This window comes from Pinus tabuliformis, chromosome 5_1, assembly GCF_031772625.1.
Source record: "Pinus tabuliformis cultivar Carrire ecotype Pingquan chromosome 5_1, CPIR1, whole genome shotgun sequence".
NCBI lineage: Eukaryota > Viridiplantae > Streptophyta > Pinopsida > Pinales > Pinaceae > Pinus > Pinus tabuliformis.
In genome coordinates, this window is record NC_142305.1 from 198,397,688 (window position 1) to 198,421,246 (window position 23,559).

At 38.2% G+C, this 23,559-nt stretch overlaps 1 pseudogene; it reads left to right on the plus strand.

Annotated features, from left to right (window-relative positions):
- The first annotated feature begins 679 nt into the window (after window positions 1-679).
- LOC149164073 (pre-mRNA-processing-splicing factor 8A-like) lies at window positions 680-16,889 on the plus strand (annotated as a pseudogene).
- Window positions 16,890-23,559: the final 6,670 nt, after the last annotated feature.

Sequence of the window (23,559 nt, forward strand, 5' to 3'; positions counted from 1 at the left end):
ATATTTATCATATAAATCATAAAGGTTATGATCTACAACAGTCTTGGTGAAACCCAAACTCAGTAAGTACTCATCAACCCATGAGTACTATGCATGTGTTGCTTGCTTCAACCCATGAAGGACCTTTTCAACCTCTCAATTGATTAAGATACACTTGATCTTCAATCATGTCATTTATAAAAGAAGTCTTTAGAAGGCACTTGTCCTATCTCTAAAAGTAGTTGTGATATCTGATATCTAAGAGCAGAGATAACTTGCAACAAATGTTGCTATGATGTTGGTATGATGTTGTCACAAACGGTTTTGGATGTCCAAAGAAGAGTGACGTTGTTTCATATTTTTGTGCATGCTTTAGGTTGAAAATATCATGCTCTACTTTGATCTAGAATCTGTAGCAAGGGTAATATTACACCTGTTCATAGTGCTTTATTTATGGGCTTAGTTTCATCAAAATTTATTGGAAATGAGAATTGGAAACTTTTGGGTCTTTTCTCCTAGTTTGGACTATTGTTGACTATTTTTTAAGCTTTCCTTTCTTTCAACTAATCCTTTTTCATTAACAGGTCTAAAACAAACCTTGTTTTTTTTTTTTTTAATTTGCATCTATCCTTCAAAGCTAACTCATTATTATGTGTCATCATCGTGCATGAGAGGCTTATGAGCATAATCATCATCATCAATGAGCATAAATGGGCCTATTTATAGAAGGTGGCAGTTATCACTTCCCATCATGGAAACTTTGCATTGTTTCACAGGACAACTACTTTTTGACTTGAGTGATAAAAACTATTTCTATCTCTTTGATATGGAGTCATTTTACACAGCAAAAACATTGAACATGTGCATCCTAGGTATTATGAAGTCTATGCCTAGAAAATTGTTGTTTCAATCTTTGGTCATCTATTTTGTTTTCTCTTGTCATAACTATTATTGTTGCAATCAAGTTCATAAGTTCACTGACATGTCTATTTTAACAACAGGAGGACCAACGTTTGAGCCTTTGAACTAAGATATGGAGAAGGGTGATAATGACTGGAATGAATTCAATGATATTAATAATCTTATTATCTTCTCTCCACTTCAGATAGAGTATAGAATTTCATTTCCTCATCTCTACAACAACAGGCCTAGGAAAGTTAATCTTTGTGTATATCATAGTCCCATGGTGATATACATAAAAACTGAAGATCCAAATTTACCAACATTGTATTTTGATCCTTTGATTCATCCAATTTCTTTTCATAAGACTAATCGCCATGAGAGGAAAACTTACGAGGATGATGACGATGATTTTTTTGTTCTAGAAGGTGTGGAACCTTTGTTGCACAATACACCACTTCACACATACAAAAAATTGTTGGTATTTCATTATTGTTTTCTCCACGCCCATTCAATATGTGATCAGGTCGTATGTGACGAGCATAAGATATTCCTCTTGTTTCTAATTGGTACAAGGAACACTCGTATGCATTTTTCTAATGCTGATTCATGTTCTTTAGTTGTGTTTTGCATGTGCCATGGATTTGATTCCTTGAATGTTTCATGTCATGCAGTCCTCCCACATATCCAGTGAAGGCTTGTGTGAGCTATTAGAAGCTCCTAAAATGTTGTGTTAAATGAACTTCGTCACAAACCTCCAAAGGATCAAAAGAAGAGATACTTGTTTTGTTCCTACAAGCTTGCAAATTTTCCAGACAACTGAGCTAGATTGGGTAGAGGTTGGGCTTAAAGTTTGTAGACAAGGTTACTATATGTTGAATCTTCTTGTTCATCGAAAGAAATTAAATTATTTTCATATTGATTACAATTTTAATCTGAAGCCTGTGAAGCCACTCACAGTGAAGGAGCATAAGAAGTCATGTTTTGGAAATGCTTTCCATTTATGTCATGAAATTTTGCAACTAACAAAACTAGTTGTTGATGCAAATATCCAATTTCGACTAGGAAATGTAGATGCTTTCTAGTTGGAAAATGGATTACAATATACATTTTCACATGTAGGGAAGTTAACTAGTATGTGTTGTTACAAGTATCGGATTATGCGGAAAATAGGAATGTGTAAATACATTAAGCATTTGATTTATTATTGCTTTAACACTAGGCCCGTTGGCAAAGGACCTGAATGTGGATTTTGGGTTCCAATGTTGAGAGTATGGTAGTTGTTCCTACATGGTGTAGTACCACTGCTAGAAAGGTGGCTTGGAAACTTGCTTGCATTACAGTTTGAAGGTCATTATTCAAAGTGAGCGGCAAACATTGTGACAAGAAAAAGGGTTGAAAGTCATTTTGATTTGGAGCTTAGAGTAGTTGTCATGCATGATGTTCTTGATGCAATGCTAGGTGATTTTAATTTTTTCCTTCTGTGATAACTGGCAGGAAAGGGATGTTTTTGTTGTTTGGAATGTATCAATTAGATTGAAATCACTTAGATGTTGATAGTAAATAGGCTTGAGTTAATATATTCTATATATGTTCAACGCTTGATGGGCATGTTATTTCTCCTCTTCCTAACTCATTTTCTAATGATTAAGTTGGTTGTTTGCTTTGAAGTTTCTACATCCTTGTTTATCCCTCTCTTTTGTTTTAGTGTTATGCAATTTCCAAGTCTCTTAGTGATTATATTATCTAATTGTTGACATACTTGGTAAAAATTGTGATAGAGGGCATCAAGAAAAACAAAGCTTGCACCATTTTGCAACATTTGAGTGAATCCTAGCATTGTTTGAAGGCAAACATCCCCTGGAAGGTACATGTGGTAATAGAGATTTTAATTAAGCATGACAAATTTGATTGTTTTCTTTATTTATGTTCTTTGTTATATCTCAAGTTTATAAATAAGATAATTTCTTTGGCACTCCAAGTGCCTGGCCTACTAGGGCCAATTGAGAATATGGTTCTTCGTTATGTAAAATAAAAGGTAGATTAGTGGACTAATGTTTCTCATTATAATCATGATCGTATAAGGCATGGTGCAAATGTGGACAAGATAGCCTGTTAGAAAAATCTAGGAAGGTTCACATACCTTTGGTCGAAAGCAGTGTAGGCATGCTTTTATTTCCCCTACATTATATTGAATGGATAGTTTGTAATGTTCAAGATCAAAGAGGTTTATAAATTACTAATAAAGTATGTTGATTTCTTAATAGGAACATAAACATAATTACTTGAAAGATGGCCCCTATGTAACACCTAAGGAAGTTGTGGCCATCTATGCCACTACAGTGCATTGGCTGGAATCGAAAAAAATTTCTCCCATTCCTTTTCTACCATTGTCATATAAATATGATACCAAACTCCCAATATTAGCACTCGAATGATTAAAAGAATCTTATAGTGTTGTTATCTGATTAAATCAACAAAAGGGGGAGAGTTGATTTCTTAACAGGAATATGAACATAATTACTTGAAAGATGGCCCATATGTAACACCAGAGAAAGTTGTGGCCATTTATACCACTACAATGCATTGGCTAGAATCAAGATTTTTTTCTTCCATTCCTTTTCTACCATTGTCATATAAAGATGATACCAAACTCCCAATACTAGCACTCGAATGATTGAAAGAATCTTATAGTGTTGTTGTCTATTTAAATCAACAACAAAGGAAAGAGTTGGGTCTTAACAAGCAGGCATATGATAATCCAAATGAGGCATTATCACATATCAAACGTCATCTTCTTACACAGCATTCCTGCAAAGAAGTAAGTTATATAATTAATCACTTCCATTTGTTAAATCAATGGCATCGAGATGTTGTCTGCCTAGGTTTCTAATCACTGGTTATGTTTCACATTACAGGTGGGAATTGAGTTTATGGACTTGTATATTTATCTAATCCTTGTGTATGAAATTGAACCTCTTGAGAAAATTACATATGCATATCTTGATCAATATCTTTGGTATGAAGGTGACAAATGCCATCTCTTTCCAAACTAGATCAAACCTGCAAATTTAGAGCCACCTCCACTTTTGGTATATAAGTGGTGTCAAGGAATCAATAATTTGCAGGATATATGGAATACCAGTGAAGGTCAATGTGTTGTGATGCTTCAAACAAAATTTGAAAATTTCTTTGAAAAAATAGATCTAACAATGCTAAATAGGTATTTTTTTTATTTATGTCGTTAGTTTGTGAGTACTGGAAATATTTCTTTCGATTCAATTAATTTTCTAGAATCTGAATGAATAATTATTTCAGGCTTATGCATTTGGTGCTCAACCACAACATTGTTGATTATGTCACTACAAAAAACAACATTGTTCTATCATACAAATATATGAGCCATACCAATTCATATGGGTTAATTTGAGGTCTTTAGTTTTCCTCCTTTGTTGTGGAATATTATGGTCTGGTCTTAGATATTGTGGTCCTTGGTTTGACTTGGGCAAGTGAAAGAGCTGGCCCTCTATATATGCCAGATGAATTCATTACTTACCAGGATATCAAAGTGGAGACGAGGCATCCTATAAGATTGTATTCTTGTTATATTGACAAGGTGCACATTCTTTTTAGATTCACTCATGAAGAGGCAATGGATCTTATCCAACACTACCTTACAAAAAATCTAGATCTGAACAATGAAAACATGGCCAGTTACAAAAAAAAAAGTGTTTCCCATAGAGATGCTCGCATGAGGTTGATGAAACAATGGTGTTTTTTTTTCCTTTGGTTTGTTATTTTTATTTCTTTTAGTAAAATCTCGAGGCACCTGAGATTACTCAAAAATCTAAAATCAATTGTGTCTGGTCTCTTGAATATTTTGTGCTTAATCTTGGGAGGAGTGTTTTTTGGGATAAAAATACGAAATTCCCTTGTAGTATCACAACATTAGAATGTGAGTGTTGAGAAATCCACGGAAATGATATTAGATGATTTCTCTTATATTAGTAATTGCTTGTGAGTGCTTTTACTTCTATAAATTAGGATCTTATTTTACTTAGGTTATCAGTGTTCAGCTTCATCAAACAACTACCAATGCATAAACCATAAAGAAAAAAGAGACACAAAATATAGGATGTTAGCCAAGGCTAAAACCTCTCACTCTTTGAGAGGAAAAATCGCACATATTCTTCTTATAGAGATTCCAACTGACGAATACCAAGACCAAGACCCTTGACCTATTTTCCCTTCCAAGACCAAGACACAAAACCTCCTTGATAAGATTCTTCTTACTTCTCTTCCTCTTCATTGCTTTAGAACAGTTCCTTATTTCATCTTCCTTGAGGACCTTCGAGGACTGTGCAATTATCCTTACTGCTACCCTTACCTTCTTACCCTTGCACTGCTTTTCTGCCCCTGCACTCCTTACTATTTTGATGCCCTTACCTTCTTACCCTTGCACTGCTTTTCTGCCCTTGTACTCCTTACTGTATTGATGCCCTTACCTTCTTACCCTTGCACTGCTCTATTGCCCCTTCACTCCTTACTGTACTACTACCTTACTCCCACTGTAATAACACTAATCCCTTCTCACTATGGTAGCACCAAAACTTCTATGTTGTGGTTACACCAACAAAGTATTTGCACTGAGACTGTAGTATAGTAATAGCATCAAAATGTGGGAGCATTGAACTGTGATAGCAGCGAGATTATAATGGCACTGAAACTGCAATAGCTCAAAATTGTGGTCATTGTAATTTCTGCACCTATCCTTAGTGAATTTATCTCTATGATCTAACCTGAGCTTCTGTGGTTATACCAAAAATTATCCTATGAAATTCTTGTCCAAACTTTTGTCACGAACTAAATTATGGATGGCTCTATTTATAGTGGTTTTCCACTTAAATAAGTCGACGTGAAGAAGGTAAGCTGACATGACTATTATGAGGAGATAATTAATTTCTTTTGAAGCTGACTTGCATGAGGAGATCTTGCTTGGTCTTGGAGGGTTGTTTACATTTATCTAATGACTCATATAAATTATAGCATGCCTAAAAAGGGTCCTTCATACATGACATAGACTAAATTATACTTTTATGACTAGATAGCTCAATCCTAAAGGCTCACAATGGGAGTCATCACTAAAAATAAAATTTCTTGCTCATGAAACCCATGAGACAAGCATAATAATAATTTCATTTTTCTTCTTTTCATCAATTACATAAAATCACAATTACACATGTCGTTATGAACACCGAACCTAGTTACTTTTCAACACTCCCTCTTAACTAGGGAGGTATTCATAATGGCACTTGGTCATTCTCAATATGAATAATTTCTCATAAGAAGAATCGGATTGGTAACCCATCTGTATAGCATCATATCAACCAACATTGTCACATAGCAAGGCCTTGACTAACAACTCTATCTCTCCATGAGATCAGAGCACAATGTTGGCATGACCAATAATGTATATACACCCTCATCATTGTCTCTCTTGGAACATATCCCACCCGAGTTCCCAAGGTGTGTTCCACCAAGACTATTCTTATCTTGGATTCCTAGTCCTCAAAGAATATTGGTCCTCAACGACTACTCTTATCTTGTATGCCCTAATACATCCTCAAAGAGCATCGGATGCCAGATGCTTAGCCAATCCTCCTTTCTGTCTTCCCAAGTGAAGACAAGAATGATGTGTCTATCTTTCCCTCTTAATTATGGAGGACATATCTATTCTAGTAAAGGAATGTACTCATTCCTATAAAAGGAATGTACCTAAGCTCCCTCTTGGCTTAGGAATTTCCAAGTAAGAAACTTGTCTCCAATCTCCCTTTTAATTAGGTACCTACAACATCTCCTTAGGTGGAGATGATGGGATAACCAATGGCTTGATGAACTCCTCTTCACGATGTCATGAAATTCTTTTCATTATTTACGAGTCTTCATGTTTGTGACTTCTACATAGGGCACCGACCATCCATCACGTTCATCCATGAGTCAACCATGTAATCATCGAAAATTGATCCATCAATCCATATCTGGCCTTCCTTCATGCCATTTTTACTTAAGGACCTTTACATCCTACTACATGTGCATCGATGTTGGAAGACATCCATAGATCTTCCCTTGGCATCTCTGTATAAACCCATTCAAATATATATAAAAAAGAATCAAAATTACCTTTGTGATGGTCTTTCATCATGACATCTTCTAGTTGCATCAGCATCCTGCATACATATCGACACATCTCCCAAAGATATATATATTGTCAAGGGTTTCTTTCCTTTTCAGACTTCATCAGAGTCTTCATATCTTCCATGGATACATCCAAGTCAAATATTCTTGGTCTTTCGGATGTTGATTACCTTTACCATGGTTACATATTCCATGATCTCTTCCTTCCTTTCTTCACATATTACATTCCCAGGAGCTTCCAATCAAAGTTCATCAATTGTAGTCAACCACCTCATACTTCATATGAAGACATTTTATGTTGATTTCATCTAGTGAATATGTGACCCATGCATTCATGCATTCCTTTGGGGGAGGATATCCTTACTTTTGATCATGCTCTACAACATTGATCCATGTTACCTACAACCATATGACATGACTTCCACAATATCAAATATAAGCATGCATACATCATTTATTTTCTTTGGGTCATCTAGACTTTCTGCAACAACTTCCTTGATTGAAAGAGCTTCAATCACTTGAACTTATTCACATTTATGTCATCACACCATCATCCCATGAATTCCACAAGATTGGGATTCTTGATGAAAAACTTGCTTTTCCTCATGATCAGTGAACCTTTCAATGAAGATCCCATCAGAGAATCTTGAGGATCTGAAGTATCCCTATTAGCAGAGGTTTCCTTTTGACAAATGTCTAATGAACCTTGTACTAGATGACCTTTCCACTTAATTGAGATTCCCAAGAGCTATATTCTTGACTTCCATAGATTTTAACCATATTTCATGCTGATGTCCCGAAAGCTCTCGCTTCTATGATGCCTTGATGCATCCCATTAAGTGAATCATAATAGCCATATCTTACAACATAAGACTTAGGAACTTGAAAATAAGCTAGGTGAGGAAGACTATCTCAATAGTGGAGATCTATTACTTCCTCCTCCTTGGATTTCATCTTTTCAGCATCCTCCACTTCCTCAGTGATGTGGGCTTCTTCTCTTCTTCTTTTGATTTTGTCCTTCTTGAGCTTAGGACAATCTCTTTTGTAGTGTCCATATCCTTGACACCCATAGCATTGGATTTTGGCCATGTTATTTTTCTTTTTTTAAGGACCAAACTTTCCAAATTGTCCCTTTCTTCTTGTCATTGTAGCATACGCTTGATTTTTCTCACCTATTTCCACATCAGATTTGGCCTTTAGTCTATATTCTTCAATCTTGCATAGTGACCATAGATTCGGGAATGTATTAGCTTCTTTCTTCTGATAAATACTTGAAGTAAAGTTATCCCACTCCTCAAGTAGTGCATTTAGTACCACTGTAGTCATTTCACTATCAGACATGACTTCTCTCAGTGCTTGTAGTTTATCTCAGATATCAGATATCCTCATAAAGTATGAGGTTATTCCATCTTCCTTAGACATATTCAGCTTGTAGAGTTTTTGCCTTAATGATATGACTTCTCTGACAATTCTTACGGCATACAACTCTACCAGTTTATCATATATTTCTTTTGAAGTTGCAAGTTTAGATACATATGGGATGAGGGGATCCTTGATGGATTCTATGAGAATACATTGAGCCTAACTTCCCCTTTCATATATTTAGCAAGAGCTTGCTCATCTTCCTCTCCTGGTTTTGTGATAGATCCTTTGGCATGATCCATGACCTCATTTTCAATGAGATTTAGATTTTTCCTTTTCTTCCATGCAAGATAGTTTGAATCCCCAACCAAATTGTTGCTCTCCTTGCAAAAATACATTTTGACAGATTCAGATAAGATCATATACTTACTTGATAGGGCTCATTTCTCCTTGGTTCTTCCTTGATGTTGATGATGACATAGAGAATATAACACTTATCTTTGTTGAAGATAGTTTTCTTCAATAATGATCCTTGATCTCACAGAGAGGGGGATCCCTTTTGATGGTGAAGTCTTATTAATGAAGATCAGTGATGACTTCTTGGTGATGTTGTTACACTAAAAAATGTCACCATGACTATTTGCAGTTAGTATGGCTCCATCAACTGTCATACTATCCTCCTTGGCAAGTTTCATGCCTCTGCTTTCCATGTCAAACTCCAAGAAAGAGAGAAAAGTCATTTAAAGTCCAATTATCTCTGGTACGCAGTTTCTCTTAGCCTTACCTACGTGTACGCAACCCAAGTTCACAATACCTGCGTACTTGTATGCTCTGTCTGTAAAGCAATGGGTGCGTACTCCTGTAAAGGTCAAAAGGCGCAAGTTTCACTCCAAAAAAGTTACTTGTGGTCATTTCTAGAGCGTTCTAGAAGCTTGTTTGACGTGTATGGAGCGCCTCCAGATGGTTCATGTATCCCTATGGAAGAGGAACTTATCCCATCAAGAGGGGAGCTAACCCACCCAAAGAGGGGCTTATCCCATTGATGGTGGACCTGATTAACTTCCTCTATAGCACTATAAATACATGCATTGGGCCAGAGGGAGGGGAGGTTGAAAGCTAAACATTCCTAAGGGTAGATGCTGCTGAGATTAGGACTTCCTTGTAGAAGCTTGTGAGGAGAGATTGTCATCCTTTCTTGTTTCATTTGGAAGTGGGTGAGCTGGTCAAAGTAAAGGAAAACTCTTGCTGGACCCTGGGAGGAACTTGCACAACACCAAGGCTCAAGTTGTAATGGTTTCTTTTGTTTCCTATTAATACAAATAAGTTCATTCTTCTCAACAATTTGTTATTTATGAGTTGTTTCATATACTCCTTGGTCTGTATGTTAAATATGTTTTATTTTATGAGATATTCAGGTGCTATTTAATCGTTTGATTGTTAGTGAATGCAGGTTTCGAAGAGAAGGAGGAGCTCATCCGGATCGACGAGGCTGGACTACTACAACAGCATTGGACTACAGGTAGGATCTAAACACTTGATTTCTTATATGGTAAATGCATATTTAGAGAAGGATTGTTCTTAATTGTCTTGTTTGTCACTAGAAAGCCTTAAGCTTCTAGGGAGGTTGGTTTTGTCCGCAAAATTAACTCTTTCCGCATGACAATTGCGGTTGGGCCACCTCGGGAGCCAAAGTTGATGCGATGGGTTGTGGTGAAGAGTCTGGTAACTGTAAAGGCAATTACCATGAGTTCAGGACGGGATATGTATTTGATTTCTATCCCCTTCTCCCGGTTTTGATGGTTGCACCACTTTAGCCGGAGACTAGCAAGGGATTGGCCACCCGGCCTAGTCCCGAACAGAGATAGTTGCTCGTCTCTATTAGGAAAACCAGTGAGAAAATATATGTCTGAGGGCTCTATCTCGAGCTGGTGCCCTCCGATGTAAAAACATTGTTCCTGGACGTTCCACCTTTCAACCAGCCACTCTAAGAATGGCACCTGGGCCCTCATGCCAGGTATGGCCCAGTACTTGTAGAGACCGCATGCCTTCAAAGAATCAATGGAAGGTTGATGATCTATTGCGGCCAAATCGACATCTTCGTGTTCTCTTTCGCGCCAATCAAGCATGGTGGGCAATCTACACACCAGAAAACACCCATTAGAATTCATTAAATCAAAAAATAATGGTTTAGTTTTAAGGCTTGGGGTTTTGAAATTGCTTTGCGCGGAGTACGCACCCCGCGTTCAGAAACAGAGCGGCGGTACGCAGCTGTTCTGAAGGTAGGCTGCGTACTCCGGCCATTTTCCCATTAACGAAAATGTCGGGGTACGCAGGTCGCCCATGGGGCACCTGCGTACCCCGAAAGGCGTATCTTAAAACCCCAAAGCCCCCAAAAAATCAAACTAGGGCTTAAAATGAAATTCTAAACGGATGAAAACAAAGAAGAGGATGTTGTGGAATACCTGAAAGAGACGGCGCTCGATTCCGACGGTAGCCCATGAGAAGTTTCTTGCCAAAAGCCCTTTTCTCTCCCTCAACAGTAAAATGGTAAAAATGACATGGTAAAAAGCCTTTTTATAGGTTTTTTGGATAAAGAATGCTAGGTTTGTTTATTTTTTACCATGGAGAGATATTTTTCAATGTATTTTTGCCTATCTTAAACAGGTATGAGTAATGTGTTGTTTTTGTGCAGGACAAAAGGACTTTCAGAGAAAATTATCATTTTTCACGAACCAAAACATCATAGTCATCTTTTAAGCCCTTTTCTGACTCCTAAAACATGAAAAGATTGCCGAGCGTTTCTTTTACACTCGTTAAAACGGAATTAAAGGACGGTCCCCTTATAGCCCTTTTCTGACCGTAAAAACAGGAAAAGATTGTCGGGTTTTTGTCGTTTCAAACTCGATACTGGAAATAAAACGACGTGTCCTTGATCGCTTTTTACTTTTTAGGTCAGAGACACTAATCATGAAAGTACTCCTTGGTCGCAAGATCAAGCGGTTCTCTCAAGTATTATTTTATACTTTTTCGGGCTTGAGAGACACAAATTTACGAAAAAGTTCAACCCTGGAGTCTTCTTTAGTTTTTTCAGACTCTCTAAAATTGAAAAACGCCGAGTTTCTCCTATACTGGACTCGTTAAAATTTCACAGTAAAGGACCTGTTCGATTACAAACAGGAACGAACCACTCCTTCTTAGGGTTCGAATCTAAACTAAGTTGGACTCATCCGAAGGATGAGCTTATAATCAAGCATATGTTATCCTCCTCAAGCTTGTAAAAAATAAAGAGGTACTTGCCAGAAATGGTGGGGGAAAAGAGAGAAGAATGAACCTATTTGTTATCCTTCGTCACAGAAGAACCTTACTACCACTCTTGAACACGACACTTTTCGTTCACCTGGGTTGGGAAATCCTTTGTCTTAAAGTTGATTAAAACCACTTTGAAAGTCTTCAACCGTTTCTGGGTATTAACTTTGGGTCAATCGTCGCCAAGCCATCTGTCGTGTCGTTATGTGTTCAAGAGGTCTCTGCAAATAAACCATTCATATGCAAAATACTTGTCATTCATCTTTGACCATCCCTGAGTCAGTCCTTACAGCAACATTTCTTCAACTTGAACTATGATTTCGTGTTGTGGGCTTGCCTGCAACGGGTCGCTTTCTATCGACATCAGCACATTATCTAGAGAGATGACTTAGAAATCGTCAGTACCTTGAAGTCTGCATGCATCAATGGCAGGTTTCTCGCCTTTGACGACAGTTTACATCATTGACTTTCGATCGAAGGATTCCATGACGTGTTCGACATCGATTCATTCATTCACATCTCATGGATTGTACTGGGTACTTTGAGAACCATTGACATCACTGGTGGTCTCTCTCACACTTGTTAACAGTTTACATCATTGACTGGTAATCAAGTGGTTTCTACCATGTTCGACATCAACTCATTTATTCGCATGGATAGAATCGTACCAATTCGGGAAGTAGAAATCAAGACCCTGGATCTAGTTTCCACCATCCAGGCTGCGAGGAGTTTTGTATTCATTATATAGTAGACTAATCATAAACAGATGGCTGCGCCCATACTGTGTCTACATTTGTCTATGATTATGATGTACTGCAAAATCATTCTTGTATCTCAGAGCAGTAGTTAGATTGTTAGTTAAAGTTTTCAATCTGAGTATGGGAATGCCTACCTCAGCGATGATATCATCTTATATATGTATTTTGTGTTGAATATTTGCAGGTTCTGACCAGGCTCTCCACAGATAATCCTTGAAATGATAAAGTACTTCACCCTTCCTAGATGATTTGAAACCCTAAATCTACTTCAGGCTTCGCACTTTAGGGGGCAATCTGTTACACTAAAAAATGTCACCATGACTATTTGCAGTTAGTATGGCTCCATCAATTGTCATACTATCCTCCTTGGCAAGTCTCATGCCTCTGCTTTCCATGTCAAACTCCAAGAAAGAGAGAAAAGTCATTTAAAGTCAATTATCTCTGGTACGCAGTTTCTCTTAGCCTTACCTGCGTGTACTCAACCCAAGTTCACAATACCTGCGTACTTGTATGCTCTGTCTGTAAAGCAATGGGTGCGTACTCCTGTAAAGGTCAAAAGGCGCAAGTTTCACTCCAAAAAAGTTACTTGTGGTCATTTCTAGAGCGTTCTAGAAGCTTGTTTGACGTGTATGGAGCGCCTCCAGATGGTTCATGTATCCCTATGGAAGAGGAACTTATCCCATCAAGAGGGGAGCTAACCCACCCAAAGAGGGGCTTATCCCATTGATGGTGGACCTGATTAACTTCCTCTACAGCACTATAAATACATGCATTGGGCCAGAGGGAGGGGAGGTTGAAAGCTGAACATTCCTAAGGGTAGATGCTGCTGAGATTAGGACTTCCTTGTAGAAGCTTGTGAGGAGAGATTGTCATCCTTTCTTGTTTCATTTGGAAGTGGGTGAGCTGGTCAAAGTAAAGGAAAACTCTTGCTGGACCCTGGGAGGAACTTGCACAACACCAAGGCTCAGGTTGTAATGGTTTCTTTTGTTTCCTATTAATACAAATAAGTCCATTCTTCTCAACAATTTGTTATTTATGAGTTGTTTCATATACTCCTTGGTCTGTATGTTAAATATGTTTTATTTTATGAGATATTCAGGTGCTATTTAATCGTTTGATTGTTAGTGAATGCAGGTTTCGAAGAGAGGGAGGAAATCATCCGGATCGACGAGGCTGGACTACTACAACAGCGTTGGACTACAGGTAGGATCTAAACACTTGATTTCTTATATGGTAAATGCATATTTAGAGAAGGATTGTTCTTAATTGTCTTGTTTGTCACTAGAAAGCCTTAAGCTTCTAGGGAGGTTGGTTTTGTCCGCAAAATTGACTCTTTCCGCATGACAGATGTCTTTAATGGTAAGAACTTGTTTTAGCGAGAGAGAGACTTGATGACGCCGGAACTTGATCTAGATTCATTTGGATGAATAGACTTTAAAACACTTTAACTTGAATGTAGATCTTTTCAATTTGAGTAGATGTAGGATTTTGGCTTTCTTATCTTGATGATGATCCCAATAATTCTTTGTAGGCTTATTTTTATCTAGGTTTATGATGCTTCCATTGACTCCAAGATGATCTTTACTTCAATTCCCTCCTTGAAATTTGATCCTTGTGTGTCTCTTGATAAGATTCCCTTCCTTGATTTAGTTACCTTAGCTCCAATACCATGTTGGGAAAACTATGGCAATGATATTAGATGATTTCTCTTCTATTAGTAACTTCTTGTGAGTGTTTTTACTTATTTAAATTAAGATCTTCTTTTACTTAGGTTATTAGTGTTTTGCATCATCAAACAACTACCAATTCATAAACCATAAAGAGATAAGAGACACAAAATATAATTTGTCATCCAGGTCTAAAACCTCTCACTCTTTGAGAGGAAAACCCACACAAATTCTTCTAATAGAGATTCCAACTGACGAATACCAAGGCCAAGACCCTTGACCTATTTTCCCTTCGAAGACAAAGACATGAAACCTCCTTGATAAGATCCTGCTTGCTTCTCTTCCTCTTCACTGCTTCAAAATTGTTCCTTATTTCAGCTTCCTTGGGCACCTTACAAGACTGTACAACTATCCTTATTGTTGCCCTTACCTTCTTACCCTTGCACTGCTCTGTTGCCCCTATACTCCTTATTGTACTGCTACCTTACTCCCACTGTGATAAAATTGATCCCTTCTCATTGTGGTAGTACCAGACCTTCTATATTTTGGTTACTTTAAGATAGTATTTGCATCGAGATTGTAATATAGTGGTAGCATAAAAATGTGGGAGCCAAAAACTATGATAGCAACGAGATTATAATGGCACCAAAACTATAATACCCGAAAATGTGGTCACTGTAATTTCCGCACATGTCCTTAGCAAAGTTATCTCTATGATTTAACCCAATCTTTTGTGGTTATGCCGAAAATTATCCTCTGAAATTCTTGTCTCAACTTCTATGGATCTATTTAAAGTGGTTTTCCACTAAAATAAGTCGACCTAAAGAAGGTAAGTCGACATAATTATTATGAGATAATTAATTTATTTTGAAGTCGACTTGCATGAGGAAATTTTGCTTGGTCTTGGAAGGTTGTTTACATTTATCTAATAACTCATATAAATTATAACATTCCTAAAAAGGGTCCTTCATACACGACATAGACTCAATTAGACCTTATGACTAGATGATTCAATCCTAAAGGCTCACAATGGTAGTCAGGACTAAAAAGAAAATTCTTACTCATGAAACCCATGAGACAAGCATAATAATAATTTTATTTTTCTTCTTTTCATCAATTACATAAATCACAATTACATATTCATTATGAAGACCAAACCTAGTTACTTTTCAACAGGGAGAACAGTTTTGTATATATTTATAGCAAAGACAACCCAAATTTTATTTTCAGTAGGTAAGTCCTCTTTGCCCACCTAGCTTATTTGTTTCCATGTATTGTTAAGTTATATGTTTTATGAAAAAGGCTGAAAGATAAATTTTCTATGGTTTTTTTATGTGTAGGTGTGGATTTGAGGTTTGAATATTACCAAACATGAATGTCTCAAGAATCATTTATCATTACAAAGGATGGAGTTCAGAATTTGCAAATGAGTGGACTGAAGAGTGTAGTGTTTTTTCTTTCTTGCAGGTTTATGATAAATACATGAAGGTGTTTGAGAATTGTGTTAGGCAGATCCTCATGTCATCAAGGTCAACAACCTTTACCAAAATCGTAAACAAATGGAATATTGTACTAATAGGTAAGTGCTTCTAGTTATTGCATACTGAATTGTACTAATTTTTCATGCCTCTACTTGCATGATGCTCCAAGTTATTTTAGATTGTAAATTTGAATACATTTTCTTATTTTAGACATTTATTACATAATAGTTTTTCTCCTTTAATTGGTGCAAGGCTAATAACCTATCTCCAGGAAGCAACAATGCATACACACGAGCTTCTCAATCTCCTTGTCAAATCTGAAAATAAAATTCAAACACATATAAAGATTGGTTTGAAATCCAAGATGCCAAGTAGGTATCTTGTGTATTTTCATAGGAAAAGGAAAGTAATATGCATAAAGGAAATACTCAATAAACTTAAATTGCCTGGTTAGATTTGAATATTATTTTGAAAATTTATGTTTTGTAAATTAGGTTCCCTCATGTTATATTCTATACATCCAAGGAAATTGGAGGGATTGGAATGTTATCTATGGGCAATATTTTAATCCCACAAAGTGACCTATGTTATAGTCTACAAATGGATGTTGGAGTTACACACTTCCGTGGTGGTATGAGCCATGAGGAAGATCAACTTATTCTAAATTACTATCAATACATACAGGTATGTGTAGGCAATTTGTCTCTAGTTAAAGTTGTTTAAAAGTGAAAGTTCAAAGTTTTGTGCTAAGATAGAAAGATGGTCTATGGCAGAGTGAATTCTTAGACTCTCAACGTGTTTGGGCTTAGAATATGCTTTAAAGAGGCAGGAAGCACAGGCTGAGAATAGATTATTAACTCTTGAGGATATTTAGGTGTGCTTTCTATTGGATTATCTTTATAGATATTGAACGTACATTGTTTACAACACTTACTTCTATTGCTTGGATATTACAGGATTCATGGGGCAGAGGTATTCCTTGCATTAATACTCCCTTTCAAAAAGATAGACACACACTAGCTTATGAAAAAGGTTGGAAAGTATGAACAATCTTCAAACAGTATTAGGTCACATTGAAACAAAATCCATTTTGGTGGACTCAACAACAACATGATGGGAAGCTGTGGAATATGAATAATTATTGAACAAATGTTATTCAAGCTCTTGGTGGAGTGGAAGGCATTTTGGGGCCAATAGAGAACCAAACTAGTGATACTCTTTATAGCCAATACCCTGCATGAGGCACATGTATAGACTGATGGTCAAGTCTTTAGAGTTTGTGAATTCACTTGCAATGCCTTGAACACACAACGATAATGTTTTAAAGTGATGAAACAATATTTCATGTGTAAATTGTAGTCCAACCAATATCAAGTTGAGAACTCATATTGTAATATTTTACAATTCATATAATATAATTTATGGTTGAAATTATTTATAGTTGTACTTAATATTTTTTAGTATTGTAATTATCATATGTAACTTTGTGTTTTCATATTAGATGAACATACATATTTTATGACATTTTTTAATTTAGTTGAAAAACCACACTAAATAATTTATGTTAATTAATAATAAACACATAAAATCAATCTAAAACTACCACATTAGTAGTTTATATTGATTAATGATGAACACAAATAAAATAAATATACAACTAAATTAGTCGTTTGTAATGATTATTAATGAAAATAAATGAAATGAATATAAACTACTAAATCAGTTGTTTATATAATAAGTATGAAACTAACAGAGAATATAAATGACTATTGTAAATGATAAATTTGTGATTACAAATGATGATTAAATTTTGCATATATACAACTAGTAGTAGTTAATTTATAGTATCTTATAACACGACCGAAATTTAGTCATATTTCTTTGGTCATTAATTGGTTTTAAATTATGACTAAAATTTGCATATATGTGACTATTAGTAGTTAATTCACAGTATCTTATAACACAACCGAAATTTAGTCGTATTTCTTTGGTTATTAATTGGCTTTAAATGATGACTAAAATTTGCATATATATGGCTATTATTAGTTAATTTATATTATCTTATAACACGACCAACATTTTGGTCTTTTTTTTGTCATTAATTAGTTTTCTTAGGTGATAATATAACAATATATTTTGTTGTGTATTTGGTCATTAATTGTGACAATAAATGACTAAATCAATGATTAAAGTAAAGATCAAATTTATGACTAAATATACTACTAGATGATAAAATTGAGACAAACAATTAGTGACTAAGCTAAAAAAAAAACAAAAAGTTGATCGCGTTACAAGATAATGTAAATTAGCCACTATTGGTCACCAACTGAAAAATGGTCATTTATATGCAAATTTTAGTCATTTTTTTAGTAATTAATTAGTTATCTTATACTAGTGATATTATGGCTAAGAAATGTAAATTAATGTGAAAAAAAGAGAATTTAAGGGTTGGAGGATAGCAAAATGGGCCTCAAAATATACCTATTGATAAGACTCATTAGTTACACAAATGTTGACTTGGATGGAACTGTTATTGACAAGAAAATCACTTAAGGGTGTTACTTTAGTTTGGAGTTTGCGATGATACCTTGGATGAGAAAAAAACAAAAGTTTGTGGCTTTAAGCACGACTAAGGCAGGGTACATTGTTACTAGCATGCCTAGCTACAAGCCAGTTTGGTTGAGGAAGCTCTTTAGAGAGCTATTTGAGCAGGTCCTAGATACAATAGTCATGTAGTGTGATAACAATAGAAGGATCCAATTGGCAGAGAATCTTGTATTTCATGACAAGTACAAGCACATTGAGATCAAATATCACTACATTCGGGATATGGTGCAGAGAGGATCCATGACACTCCATCACATTTCGACCAATGAGCAAATAACATACATTCTTACCAAGGTTTTGTCGAAATGGAAGTTCTTGGTCTTCAGAGAGTAACTTGGACTAGTAGATGTGACCCTATCGAGTAAGGGTCCCGACTGATTGAGAACATTAAGCTATGCTTTTCCCCCCTATCTAAGCTCCCAAGGTGAGGAATTGAGCTGAAGATCTCCATGAATTGAGGAACTCATTCACAATAGGTGTGTATGATTCTTACCTCACGGTAAGTGTGTATCTCCCTTATTTTCATCTCAAGGTTGTGTCTGATCCTTACCTCATGTTAAGTGTGCATCTCCCCCTGTCAAGTATACTTCAGTATGCATCCTACCCACAAGTTAGGTTCGTTGGGAGTGTTCCCCCCCATCTAGCCAATGGGTTGAGAGGTTACTTGAGCATGTCTGGTCCTTATCTTGCTAGGTAAGTGTGTATCTCCCCCAAGTGCCTTGGGTTGTGTCTGATCATTACCATTCATGGTAAGTGTGTATCTCTTCCCAAGGTAGTGGATGCAGGTATTCTACCACTTGACTCTTTAGGGTCTTGATGGTAAAATCGATAAACAATAGGATAGTTGTGATCCTTACCTTCTATGGTAAGTCGTATCCTGCATATTGTCCTTCGATAGTGGGTGGTAGCAGAGGTTGCCTGATGATGATGATTATGGGTGGCAACAAAGGCTCCCTCATAGATAGAGGGTGGAAACTTGAGCTCCCCTATGATGTTAAATTATTCTTCTTTTAGATTCGAGAGTGCTCAATAGAGATGAGCACAGATGAGCATTGACGACATTTGATTTGATGATGACAAGATATTTGAGATGGGACATATGTTGCAGATGATAATTTCTCCCTAGCTGAGAGGGAGTGTTAATTTGGCAGCTCAGGTACAAATTCCATTCTTTGGAAAACCTTTTTCATCAAGAAAGACCCCTTCTAGCCATTGGAATAATTTAATTCATCTAAGGAAAAATGTATTTTTAAGGTAAAAACCTACATATGCAAAAAAGTACAGGTCAACTTTAAAGAAAAATGGGCACCCTTGAAAGCATATAAATACAAGACAAGTCAACCTCATTTGATCATTGTTGAGAAGGTAAATCCCCTCTACGGATAGAGGCGATCCCTACTAGCCCAACAGGGGTCTAGCAACAATCACACAATGCTGCCACGCATGTTCCTAGTTACAATTAGACAAGAAGTAAAGAGCACCTACTTGGATTCCTGCGCTGTCGTTTGTCGAGGTGATGTTTCCCTTGCTCCTTCGCTTCAGCTGGTCATAGTCTTCCGCGATCCTCGCGAACGGACACCTGTACACACGAAGGGAAAGCAAACGCAAGCGTGAAATCTAGTAAAAGTAACTATATGCCAGTCAGAAAAGACATAATTCACATTTATCCATTGCATAAACAAACGAGAATGGAACAATAATAGCAGTCATCTATTATTAATCAGAATAGAGAAGAGTACAACCAAATGTTCTGACGTCGATAAACTTCTCAGGAGGGATCAGTCAGCATGTATCTCAAGCATTCACCTTTGAGGATGGTTCTCCCAAGACAAACTAGTCTCTCTCTCTCACACAAATGTCACAAACAAACTTCCCAAAGCAATCAATCACTTCCACTCCTAACACACCACACCTATAGCAGCAATCTGAGCACTACAAGCTCTTGTATAATCCAAGCTAAGTCTAGCTATTTTCTAACTAGCTGCTCATGGTAATGGTGGAAGTTTATATAGGAGAAGGAGTCTCCTAAAAAGGTGGAAGGATGAGCTTATCTTCAAGGGGAGTAGTTGCAAAAGGTCGAACAGACATGCCATAGAAGGGAGTCGACATTCACAAAGCTAACAACCAAGCCTGGAGAGATCTGGAAGGCTGGTTGTTTGAACAAATTCGCCCAAACTGGATCAGCGCGGATTATATGGAGACTTCCGCGCTGTCAGCACATGACAACAACTGAACAAGCCATGTCAGCGCGGAAGGACACGTGAAAGCCGCGCTGTGCGTCATCGCGGAAAAGTGATGTTCTTCCGCGATGGCAGCGCACGAAATAGACTGTGGGGCGCTGGTCATCGCGGTTATTTTAGGAACAGACGCGCTGATGCACAAAACTTTGGAAAAATGGGTTTTTAGCCAGTTCAGGGAGCAAACATTTAGTGATTGTGACTTCTTGGACACAGCAGGGTGACTGACAGGAAGGCAGTGATAAATTACTGTGTAACAGATGCCCCCTAAAGCATGAAGACCGAGAGAGTGGGAGGGGTGAAATGCTTTACAACACACGCCGAACTGGAACACCACCAGGAAGTACCGAAAAATCTCTGACAATCACATACACGCAGTCTAGGCATGGGCGCAGCCATCCAAAAGACATGCGAGACTGGTCTATGGTATGGACGCAGCCACCCAGCTAAAGAGACCATAATAATGACAAGGTATGGTCGCAGCCATCCATGAAGACTCAGGTATGGGCGCAGCCATCCATCGATGAGTCATGTAATGATCATCCACAAAATCGCAGCCTGGACCACAGTGAGCAAGGATCCAGGGTCTTGCGCTCCATCTCGACCCGAACAGAGTACAGGTCCACACATGTGAATACAGGGGTTGGAGTCGAACATGTATGAACATCGCCTGATTACCGGTCAATGATGAGAACCGTTAACAGACGCGAGAGGTACCACCAATAATGACAATGGCCCTCAAGGTACTATAGGTACAATCCGTAGCGTGTGAATCAATGAGTTGGTGTCGAACACCCACGGAATCATTCGATCGTAGGTCAATGATGTAAACCTTGCGTCGAACACGAGGATCCTGCCATTGAGGCATGCAGGCTCCAAGGCACCTGGAAGGAGTCTCTAAGTCACTTTCTCGGATAATGAGTTGAAGTCGACGAGAAGTGGCCTTGATCGAAGGTGGGCCATAATGATTCCCACATCAGCGACACGAGACAGAGGTATAATAATTTGTGATGAGATAGCGAACGAGGTTGCTTTGTGGCAGAGGACAACTTCTCTTGAACACATAACGGCACTATAACGGATTTGGCAGTACTTGACATCAAATGAGCTGCGGGTAGGATGATGATGGCAATAAACAGATGAGAGGTCAAATAGGATGTCCCAAACCCATGGAGGTTAGCGAAAACGAGATGAGATGACCCCACCCAGACACGAAACAGCGGAGTGCCGTGTTCAAGAGCGACGTACTGCCGAGACGACTGTAATCAAAGTTCCGTTTTCCCCACCTTTGCAGGCAGGTACCCCGATTATTTTTGGACGACAAGCTTGACGGGGGTAACATATGCTTGATGTGTGTCATGTTGACAATATCCGATGTCATTGAGTGTTTAACGAGCCTGACAAAGGAAAAACTCGGCTTCTTTTCTTGTTTCGAGAGTCTGAAAAGAATGCGGAAAAGGAGGCTCCAAGGGGGTCCTTTTTCGTACAGTTGTGTCTCTCGAGCCCGAAAAAGTATAAAACTGTGCTCGAAAGAACCGCCCGGTCATTACAACCGAGGAGTACTTTTCATAAATAGTGTCGCCGACCGGAAAAAGTAAAAAAGTGGTCGAAGACACGTCGTTTTAGAGCCAATATCGAGCGCGAAACGACAAGCACCCGGCGATCTTTTTGGTTTAACGGTCGGAAAAAGAGCTTAAAAACGACCGCCTTTCGTTCCCTTTAACGAGCTGAAAGGGAGCTCGGCCATCTTCTCTTGTTTTAACGTCGGAGAAGAGCTTAGAGACGACACTTTGGGAATCACATGAATCGTGGACTGTCATGACCAAGCTGCGATACCTGTACCTGCACAAGGGCACTACCCGCATAAATCCATTCGATATACGTAAAAACATTTTGAAACATGCTTGAAAACAGAACCAAGGCTAGTTTTATGGCAAAAAATGGTAAAAACCCAACAAATATGGTAATTTAGGAGTTTTTACTATAAATAGGGGGGGTAATAAGTCATTTTTACCATTTTACTATTTGGAGTGCGAAGAACGTGGAGAAGCCAAAAGTTGACGGAGCGATTTCCAGCCCATCCGGAGACCATTTTCAGATCTGCTTCTTCCAGGTAGGTTCCCGTTCCTTTGCCCTGCATTCTGGTTCATTTTAGGAGTTTTTTAACGGTCGGATAGGCCCAATTGGGTATTTTTTATTTGCATGGGTGCGCCCTCGGTCAGCGCGGAAATTGCCCACGGGGTCGCGCTGATCGAAAAATAGGCAATGTAACCAACTTCGGGTCAGCGCGGAAAAGGCGTGTTCTTCCGCGCTGACCTCGCATTTTTAACAAAGAGCTGCCATTGTCAGCGCGGCTGTTTTTAAAACAGTCGCGCTGGCGCGGAAAAATTTTGTTTTTTTGAAAATGAACGTGAATTTTTACCTGGAAGCACTTCTGACCGGTTTTATTGTTCATGCAGGACATCATGGCTTTTCAATGGCAAGAGAGAGTTCACGATGTGGAGGATGTGGCTGCTTGGGGAGACGTAAATTGTTGCAACGCCATGCGGGCGTGTGGATTCATGAAATTCTTCCTGACGCCGCGCCTAAGGGCCCAACATGATTTGCTGGAGCTGCTGATCAGGGCATGGAACCCGGTGGACCAAAAATTCACCATCCGCGGTCACGACATCGAGTTCGATCATATGGACATCTTCTTCTTGACTGGGCTGTCGCGCCGAGGTGGGAGGCCCATCCTAGAGGGGCAGCGACCTAGTGGTGGTACCCTGGATGACTTAATGGCTGAGGTTTGCCCAGGGGCAGTAAAGACGCGGAGTGGGAAGTGCTCGATCCCCACAGTGAGAGACATAGTGTTGCGCACCATCCTGTTCATGGTGACCCGGGCAGCGGGCAGCATGGCGAACCATGAGGCGTCCAAGACTCATCTCCTACTAGCCCTCGAGTGTCTCGAGCCTACCGTGTTCGACTGGTGCACTGCAGTGTGCAACAATATGAAAAGGCAGTTGAGCAACTGCCGTCGCGGAGAGACGAAGCAGTTCGGGTATGGATCGATCCTGGTCCCGCTTAT